We start from the raw sequence: 10724 nt of genomic DNA, 5'->3' as shown, positions 1-10724 counted from the left end.
AAATTGAATTGAATTGAATAGTTAAATATTAAATGTTGCCCTGTATGAAATTGCACAGATTCCAGTGACCTTTGAGGTATTATATACAACAGTGTAAGAGCATTGCACAGTCGGAGGGAAGAAGAAGAAAGTCCGGGAGGTTGGGGGGGGGACTGGAGTGGAGTCAGTGCATAGGCTGACCACTTAGTAAAGACAGGGTAAATCATCAGCTAGTTCCCTGTGTGTTGCAGTGAATGAGTCGGCCTCTCCGCTGTTAACGTCAGTGGAAACACTCTGACGGGGTCTTGGGTTCTCAGTGGAAACACTCTGACGGGGTCTTGGGATCTCAGTGGAAACACTCTGACAGGGTCTTGGGATCTCTGTGGAAACGGGTGTTGGTCCTCACACTGCCAGATAATGACTCCTCCTGTGCTAACAAGCCTCTTGGAAATGCAATAAATGAAAAGTTCAACTGAGCAATATCGGTTTCTCGTGACGACATAGATGCCAGGGGATTTATGAGACAATACCAAGCACACTCATAACAAGTCGGATCTCATTATTCCTATCACTGGCGCGTGAACGAGAGTAATCATGATAATATCAATATTTCAATGATAAGAGCACGCCTTCTCTTCTATGCATCAGATTTATCTACCAATCCTTATAGAGCGGACTCAGGTTTTCCCTGGACCAGTTCCTAGTTCTGCTGTTATGGTTTCAGACTGCCGAGGGACTTCCTTTGACACACTGAGCTCCTCTCTCCTCTCTTTCCCCCTATGTGAACCCATGTCCCAGATATGCTTGTTACTTATTTATCTGCAGGGACCATATTCCCCAAAGTCCTGGTCTTCACGCCTTGCAGATTTCCTTGGATCAGGGTGGGACAAGGCTGGGACCTGGTCCTGCTTAACGCCCTGCTGCGCTCCGCTCTGCACTGAACCACTACAACTATTATTTCTCGTCATAGTTCCATTACCTTTATTGTTACTATAATTGCCCCTGTTCATCATACCAAATGCTATTGCTATTATGAATCATATTTCTCTATATGTATATATGTGTATCAGGGTCTCTGTTTCAGGTTTCTGTCTAAAAGAAAGTGCTTCTCCCCCACTGTTGCACTAAATGCTTGCTGTTGGGGGAATTGTTGGCTCTTTGTAAATTATAGTTTGGTCTGTAAAGTTTCTTAAGATAACTCCTTATGAATTGATACTATAAGTAAAATGGAATTGAAATTGAAAGAATAATAGTTTAACTTTGATCCTCCCGTTGACAACAGATGTCATTTGTAAGTAAGAAGGCCCCCGCCTTGGGGGCCCAATTTGATGATGATTGATTTGAAACTTTATAATAACCATTATAATAACCATCACTATTAAATGGTAAGTTGTATTATAGTTCATAGGTAATTGAAATTAAGTTAATAATCATTGTATTGTTAAACAGTGAGCTAATGATTTATGATGATAATCATTAGTAATGCTATAATTGAGGATCTTTTTTTAATTAGCATTGTGTGAAATAAAATATTGAGTTTGTAAATGTTGATAGATAATATTTTGTCAATGGTCAATCAATATTTTATGAATAGATTTTCAATGTGAATGCTAACCCCAACGTTCAGATGTAGTTTTAGTCGTCAACAGAGACCTCAGATTGGACAGATAGTCTAGCTAGCTCTCTGGATTTACCCTGCAGAGATCTGAGGACCAGGTAACCATAGTCCTCAGATTGGACAGATAGTCTAGCTAGCTGTCTGGATTTACCCTGCAGAGATCTGAGGACCAGGTAACCATAGTCCTCAGATTGGACAGATAGTCTAGCTAGCTGTCTGGATTTACCCTGCAGAGATCTGAGGACCAGGTAACCATAGTCCTCAGATTGGACAGATAGTCTAGCTAGCTGTCTGGATTCACCCTGCAGAGATCTGAGAACCAGGTAACCATAGTCCTCCGATTGGACAGATAGTCTAGCTAGCTGTCTGGATTTACCCTGCAGAGATCTGAGGACCAGGTAACCATAGTCCTCGGAAATCCACCAGAGGTTAGAACGCCAACACAGAGACAGGGGAAGGTTAGGGACCTGGGATCTGGCTCAAGAGGGGGGCCATCACCCAGAGATGAAACTTCGCCGATATCTACTAACTGCACTAATGGTTGTAAAGTTCCCTACCCAGCAGATTTTGTGGATCTAGTGGGAAGGTAAACCCAGTAAGCCTTGTCATAATGTCACTAAATCCCCGCCTGAAGGTTGTAAGTCTTATCCATGACCAAGTCCAATGTAAGAACAACCCTTCCAGTATATGTCTATGTTGTCAAAATCTATGTCCCCGTCACGTGCACCTGCCTGGGACGCTGTCAGTGGCACAGGAAGGTTGGAATGATGTGGTACGATGACATTAGAAACCTTCATGATAAACAGAGTGTTTGTGTAAGTGCACATAGTGTACAGTCCATGAACCCCCCCCCCCCCCTCCTCGAGGTTATCCTTGAATTAAATACTGTAGTAGTCATGATGTCCCATTAAAACACATCAAAGTACAAAACACATGTGGGGAAATGTGCTGCAGTGTAGACCGCTAGCGACTACTGTTCCACAGATACAAACAGCATTCACTGTTTATCTGAAAACATATTGTTTAACTTCACATTAAGTGATTCAATGATCACTCGGTTTCCATGGCAACCAGACAGCGAGAGTCCCCAAACTGAGACTTCTGTCAATGCCAATGTTTGAGACTATTGTCCATAGATCAATTTGGTAAGTGGATTTTTTTTTAAGGACAAAACAAGGCGAGATGTTAACAACGAGGTCACACTTCATTTTACAGTCCACTTATAAGACCTTACACATCATATTTTGTAACAAATTAGACTAAAACTGAATAGAATGTGATCTTTATTAAACAGCAAACAAAAACAATTATACCCTAAATAGACACCATATCAATAATTCTGTAATTGGAACGTTCGCTGGCTAGCCTAGCTAGCTTTCTTTTTGCAGTCAATGTTTCATTAAATGTCATTTAATGCTGTTATAAAAGGTTAAGATTAGGCTTTTCATTCATTTCTGTCATATCTATAATGTTGGATTTTCATGTTAAACTAAGCCAAATTTAATAAATAAAACTAGTGAGGACAGCGTATTTCAGAGAAGTCCCCTCGAGCAAAAACGTTACGATTTCCAACTGTCCTGAACGCTACGGCTCTGTGTCATGTTACACGTGGCAGGGGTTGGGTATCGCTAGGGTACAGATTTAGTTATTGGCAAATTATCAAATGTGTTATATCAAGATTAATAAAGTTATGAATATGGGTATGAATAACTTTACACCATTGACACAATCTGAACGGGGCCCCATCCCTGGAGACCAGGGACCAAAAGGTGGTGTTCCCTTTAAAATAGAGATCTTAATTAAATAGATTAATTTATCTTGTCTCTCTGAGAGGAACAGACGGGTGTGGGGGGGGGGGCGGGATTAGAGCCCTGGCCATGTTCAACCAGCGATTATACCTACACACATAAATAACAAACAAAAACGTGGTATTTAGCGTATCAGGAGAAGTTATTTACTATCCCACAAATATGAATGGCAATTAAGTAATCCTCCAATAAGTCATCGACCTCAGAAAACTTTTTACAGATTACAACACGCCAAGCATGCAGCCGCGTGTGGTGTGTTGTGTTTATGTGATGTGTAATGCCGTGTGTTGTTGTGATGTGGTGATGGTAAAAGGGGGAGATGACAAGACCAAAGCTTTGAGGCTCTCCTGCCACGCCAAAGACTACAAAATGCAAAGAACCTGTTCTGGACAGACTGGGTGTGGAGTGTGTGTGTGTGTGTGTGTGTGTGTGTGTGTGTGTGTGTGTGTGTGTTTGGTTAGTGTGTAAAAGAGGAGCAACAAACACACTTAGAGAGAAAAGAAAAGAATCTTGATCTTGGAGGTTGTGACAGTGATGACCTAAACAGTGTGATTATTGAACATTAGAGCATGTAAATATAAACCAAATATTATATAATAAGTCACCTTTCATGCTGTAATGCTGTGACACCTCCCAGATATTCCTGCATTGGTATTGATTGAGTTTATTTGTTAACACTGTTCCCTTCTCACTGACCCTGGAACAGTCCCGCTGTGAAAGACCAGACTGCAATACACAATCAGTCAATCAATAAATCAATAAATATTGTCATTAAATTACGTGTGTTTATATGACCTGTAAATATATAAATGATCTGTGTTTACATTATCAATTTTAGATTATGACACTGTTCTGGTCTAATGTGTTGCTAATTGCCCATTAATAACTGGGAAATCCAGATGCCATGTCCTGGACCCTTTCATAGCTATGATACAAACTGTACTGTAAGAGTGTCAGAGATGGACCACTTGGCCGATAGCTGAAGGACATAGGACTGCTGGACATGTCTCGTCCTGCTAGGTTGGACTGAGGGTGGACACTGATTGGCTGGACCGGGCAGACAGCCTCGGTAGACTGGGAGGAATGCGCGGTGCTGGGACCTGATCCCTTTGGGTCGGTGTGACCTGCTGAAACCACAGGACAGACTTATGAGCACCCCGCCCCCCCCCGCCATAATAACTGTAATATTCCCTGACATGGCTTCACATTCAGCTGCAAGAATAAAACTGAGATTTTGTATTCTATTAATCCAAAAAGAGCTGTCATGGAAACAGCATTATGATAATGTATATATGAACACTAATCCCTGGTATGTTACGGGCACCAGCAGCTGTGGGTCTTTCAAAAGAAAAACCCAGCTGTAACCACAACACACCACTATCAATAATAATAATAATAATAATAATAATAATAATAATAATAATAAACCCATTTTAACAATTTTTTTAAGTCAACTTGAAGAGAATAAATATTTACAGGAACATTGATATTGTAGATGCAGTGAAGTACACTCACAAAATCATATGCCAATGGCATACAGCAGACAACACACACACACACACACACACACACACACACACACCACACACACACACACACACACACACACATGCATTATCTATTGCTATGCCAAATAATAGATCCATTCATTTCATGTGCTCTCTACGTCAAGCTGCTGCAGTTAGCCACAACAACACCAGAAAACCAGTGGATTTGGCTTTCAAAATAAAAGCGGAGCATGTGTCACTTTGGGGTGGGGGGTTCTTTGAGTTAACTCAAAAACAACTGAGGAGTTCTTTCTTTTCCACTCAAAGAACTTTTTCAAGAATCTGAATTCAGAATTCAGAAATGCACATGTTCCACCAAAACAACTTCCTTCGTGAGACTATTAAGCAGAGGCACCGTGGCTCCGTCCGGCGCTTAGCCCCGCCCATTGATGATTGTGATTGGTTTAAAGAAATGCCATTAAACCGAAGCAGGTTTTTCTCCTGGCACAGAATGCTGCGCGGACTCGCCAGACCCTCCTTCGCAGTGCTGTGGAGGAAAAAAAAAAGGTCAATGAGGACAATATGAGGGCGACATGTAGGGCCAACATGAGGACAATATGAGGGCGACATGAGGGCAACATGAGGACAACATGAACTGAGAGGCACATGAGGAACATATACAATATGGGGCGACATGAGGGCAACATGAGGACATATGCGGCGACAGAGGGCAACATGAGGACACATGGGACAACATGAGGGCAAGGAGACAACATGAAGACACATAGGGCGCCATGAGGGCAACATGAGACAATGAGGCGACATAGGGCAACATGAGGACAACATGAGGACAATATGAGGGCGACATGAGGCAACATGAGGACAATATGAGGGCGCAAGTGAGGAATGGCAACATGAGGGCAACATGGGACAACATGAGGGCAACATGAGGACAACATGAAGACACATGAGGCAACATGAGGACAACATGGGGACAACATGAAGACAACATGAAGACAACATGAGGGCAACATGAGGACAACTTGGGGACAACATGAAGACAACATGAAGACAACATGAGGACAACATGAAGACAACATGAAGACAACATGAGGACAACATGAAGACAACATGAAGACAACATAAGGGCAACAAATCCATATTTTTGATAAAAAACCCTTAGAAATGGGTCAATTTGACCCGAGGACATCACAAGGGTTAAAAATCTTTGACTTTGACTGCACACCTCATTAATTTAATTTTAACATCTTCATTTCGGGTAGCTTAGCAAATAAATTTGGCAAAATATCTATTGGGTAGAACATAAGCGTAACTTTCAGAAGACAGGGTCAATTTTTCTTTCCAACAGAGAGAATAAACTCCATTTTGATTTGTGGATGTGGAATTTTCAGAGTATGATACAAAGCTATACATATTCATAACATGACATCAAATACATGAATTGAAATACTCATACCAGGCTTTCAGTTAATAAAATGTTCCACATCTTCCCAGAATGCAAATGTACCTGATAAAAGAAATGAAATATAGTTTTTTTTCCCAATTTACAAAAATCCCAATTATAATCAATGTTCACACTTTTTGGCCTGGTAAATTCTATGAAAAATCTTTTTTGACCTTGTTAGTAATCCAATATTTTTGAGTATAGTTCATGTGTTTTTCCACTGCAAATCACTCAAAATAAAAGAATTTGCTGTAGAAAGTATGGCACAGCCCAACACATTTCTTTAATGTTTGTTACTACAAAACACAATATCAATTTCTTCATTAAATATGGAAGAGGACTTGCAGGAATAACATTAAATATGATGGCATATTCTGCAGGTTCCGGGGACGGTTTTACACTGAAAGTGGAGACCGGACGTGGTGTCTTTGTCACGCGGTCACTTCACACAGAGAACCCCTCCCTTTCTCCCGGTTCACTCCTGTGCAGCGTTTCATACTTCATAAGTAAATATGCGAATTCACACTGCGACTTGTGCGTGTCAGTGAGCGGATAGTGAGCATGCGGGCTTCCCTCAGCCTGTCCCGGCTGCTCCGGATCATATAACCGCAGCTTCCCCCCCAGCAGGTATGGCTTTGTCTGCAGGTGAGGAGACTTGTGTCGCCTGTTGCTCTTATGCCTGTCTGCTCTGTCTGTCCTCTGCAATGGTCGCTGCCTTTAATACATTTTTATTAGGAGAAATTGCTTTTGAATATATATTTGATCTGTAATGTACATATTGGATGATTATAAATGGGTAGGCCTGTGCTTGGTATTTTGCATTGTGTTTTTTTTTGTTGTTGTCACAAATAGACCCCATTAAGCTTTGATACGGTGTCGGCAGTTCAGGTAGGCTGATGCGTGATGTTTTCACGGGCAACGTCATGCCAGCCCCCATTTGAAAAGAATGCGATTTAATGTTTGGTTTGGTTGTTATCGAAATAGCGCAATACATAAAAAAACTAAATAATGTAATCTAGTCTTCAAAGGCTACACAGACATTCGGCATTCAAAGAAACTACAATCACATCTTTATTTCTTGCTAAATTCCAACTTCATTCCTGTTTCGCCAGCAGTTTCTTTCCATCTTTTCCCAACAGGAGGCCGGTAGCAACCAATGCGAACCATTTCTAAAAGTTAAATTGCTAGGGAAATATTTATTACTGTGTGTGTTCTGTGCATGCCGAATTGTAATGTCTCCCATGTAGATTCAGAATTCATTTTTTTTGACAAGACATCTCACTGTTGCTTGTCAGTAAAAATGAATATATTTCAAAATAACTAATTTTTAAATGGACTTTTGCGTGACGTTCTTTCCATTCATGAGGCGTATCGGGGCCACCGTTCAAGCAACGCTCGGTTTTATTGGACAGGAGACGCTGATAACATGACGTCTGTGTTTGGAAAGCTAATTGTTGAGTAATCTGCTGCGGTTTGTCCACGTCATAGTAACAAGAAACTGTATTTACAAATGTAGCTATAACCTGTGTCTATGGCAGAGCTTTAACTCAAATGCATGCGGCAGTTTAATAGTTGTGTTAATAGACACGGAGTTGTTCCACATGTGAGGCAACAGCTGGATTCTTCAGGGATTCTCGGTGTATCCCGGCTGTCCATGAGGACCCAGGTGCATCCCGGTCAGAGGGTGCACGGTGTTGATTCCTATTTGATTATTCCATACACATCCTGTCACATTGTCAAGACTGACGCACGAGGTAAACTCCTCTACAGTTCATGGTTCCTTGATTATGGAAACACATTAAATCCTAATCAGGATTATTTTGATCAAACAGATTTTAATCTTCAGCTATGGGGAAGTTGGGGATGCTTGGCTTGAAAAAAAACTGGATTTAGGGAACTGAGTCCCTCGTGCAACATAGTGCATGTAGCCTAGTCATAGAGCCGGTTAATCAACCCGACGGGTCACTGAGCTGAGACTCGAGTGCCATACGTCAAAGAACCGACTCACTCCTGAGTACCTCATTAGCTCCTCCACTGGAGTGGTGGTAGAGTCAATGAGGACCTGGACTACCACGAGCCCTGAAGCCAGAAAGAGTTGTTGAAGAGTTTTGTGGATTGGAGACGGCGCTCCGGGCTACTGAACGAGGTCGAATGGAAACCGTGCAACCACTCGAGTTTTACGGCGTTTTTCCACTGCATGGTGTCCACTCGACTCCACTCGAAAAACTACGAAACAAGTCCCTGGTACCTGCTAACAGGTACTTTTTGTAGCACTACCTCATTCGAGGTTCCAAGCGAGCTGAGGAGACACCAAAAGGTGACGTGAAAACCTGCTGATCGGTCGGAGGGAATCATCACTAATCACTGCGTCCTCATTGCTAGCGACAGATGGGGGCGGGGGGGGTGCGGTCTCCTGGTCAAACCCGTCATTTTCCTCCAGTGTTTTTTTTTTTGCTGCCTCCAGGTTCATTAGAGACTCATTTGCCTTCCGGCTGTGGCAACACGCCGAGAATCCAACACACCTTCCACGTTCTGTGCGTGTGAGGCGTTAGGTCACGGCAGTTTGCTGCTATGACGACCAGCCACGCTCGTACTCACGCATGAGGCGGTACTAGTCTGCGATGAAGAGGAGGACGGGGCACCGCGGGGGAGTCGAGCCGAGGCGAGTTGAGCTGGTACCGTTAATGGAAAAATGGAATCAAACGGTGTCTTGGTTCTCAGCAGGTTTGAGTTATTAACCAAGCCTTGTTTCTAGTGCATCTTAGATGATTGGGTTCACGGCACTTCACACATACACATGCAGTCATGCTACCTTTGTAGTTATGTTGAGTTAGATGTTGTGAATGTTGCAGGCTGCACGGCAGCTAGGCTGTCACGAGGAGACCCCGCACCAGACTACTGACCCAGGCTCCAGTCTAAGGCGTGTATAACTGCTCCTGCATCTTAGATGAGTGTGTACATAGAAATTCATAGGCTACATTACCGATGGATATCACATACCAATACGTGTCCTGTTATCGTAGTAGTTATGTTACGTTACATGTTTGTTACATGGCAGGTAGGCTGTCACGAGGAGACCATAACCAGGCCTAATGCAGGAGTCTATGAAACAGACCCCCGTCTAGGTTCTCGGCAAGTATGATCCCAGAAGCCTTTGTGTCGTGGAATTTTATTTACAATTTATACAGTTTATTGTGGGGAAATTGCAATTTACAGTAATTTGTTAGTAATCACTACACACAGGCCTGAAATACACACACATGCTCAGGACCTAATCACGATGCCCAAATGGAGAGATGTCAGAGTGGGGGTGCTGCCAGCTAGACCAGCGCCCTTGCCCTGAGCGGTTGGGGGGGGGGGGGGGGGGGGGGGTACAGTTTTAGTCTTTTGAATTTTAGTCTATGGTGTTTTATTATTGCTTTGATTTTGTTATATTCTTGAAACTGTTTTAACTCCTTACCTACCTGTAGCCCCTTTGAGATTTCATTTGAAATGTAAAGGGCATTATAAATAAAATGTATTATTATTATTATTACTACGGTGCCTTGCTCAAGGGCACCTTGGTTGTGCCCAGGAGGTGAAGTGGCATCTCTCCAACTGCCAATCCACACTCCGTACTTTAGTCCGTACGGGGACTTGAACCGACAACCCTCCGGCTCCCAACCCTACGCACTGAGCTACTGCTTCCCCTTGGAACGATTCCAAGTAGGAAGTGATTCACGATGCCAAATCCTACTTGAACAGGCTGTGGGAAAGCCCTATGAATTCTGGGATAAGAGAAAAAAAAAACACTCTGGTTTATTGGCATCTCTTTAAACCAATCACAATGGTCTTGGGCGGGGCTAAGCTCCAGACCCAGTGCTTTGCTAAATAGTCTCGGGAGGGAACGTGTTCTGATGGAACATTTGCACCCCGGTAAGAAAAATCCACATAAAATATTAAATGAAGATAACTGTTGACACAATGCAATAATATGAGCTATTAAAGGAGGAAAACATTGTTAAAAAAAACTTGAATTGAAATGTAAAGCCCCCCGTATAACAGTAGAAGTGTTAATCATGCTGTATAGTTGATATGAGTGGATATTGTAGGGAATACAAAGGAAATACATTATCATTTAACATGATGTTGAATATGCTGTGTGCGTAGTATTAATAATTTGTTAGTCATTTAAATAATCCAAAAGTACAAAGACACGCAGAAGACAGAGGGAAATGGAGAAGCATGGTCTGCTAATCAGCAAACTGTATGCAAACTATGCATAGATGTATGAAATCTCTTTATTTTGACCATGCCAAAAACCTACAGATTAAAGCATGCTCACACAGAGTGTGTAAAGGAGTCCCGGTGGTTGTCCAGATTAGATT

At 42.3% G+C, this 10724-nt stretch overlaps 1 protein-coding gene across 2 annotated transcripts in view; it reads left to right on the top strand.

The window, feature by feature from the left end:
* Positions 1 to 6799: 6799 nt before the first annotated feature.
* Positions 6800 to 10724, top strand: part of LOC116694497 (leucine-rich repeat-containing protein 3B) — a 26211-nt gene continuing 22286 nt past the window's right edge. The window contains exon 1 of one of the 2 annotated variants that reach the window (XM_032524220.1): positions 6800 to 6984. The gene's annotated coding sequence lies outside the window, so the exon portion shown is untranslated. Of the gene's footprint in view, positions 7003 to 10724 lie in introns of both variants that reach the window. The other variant, XM_032524219.1, reaches the window with a different exon arrangement.

The sequence above is a fragment of the Etheostoma spectabile genome, chromosome 8, assembly GCF_008692095.1.
Source record: "Etheostoma spectabile isolate EspeVRDwgs_2016 chromosome 8, UIUC_Espe_1.0, whole genome shotgun sequence".
NCBI lineage: Eukaryota > Metazoa > Chordata > Actinopteri > Perciformes > Percidae > Etheostoma > Etheostoma spectabile.
This window is presented reverse-complemented; position numbering and strand designations above follow the sequence as displayed.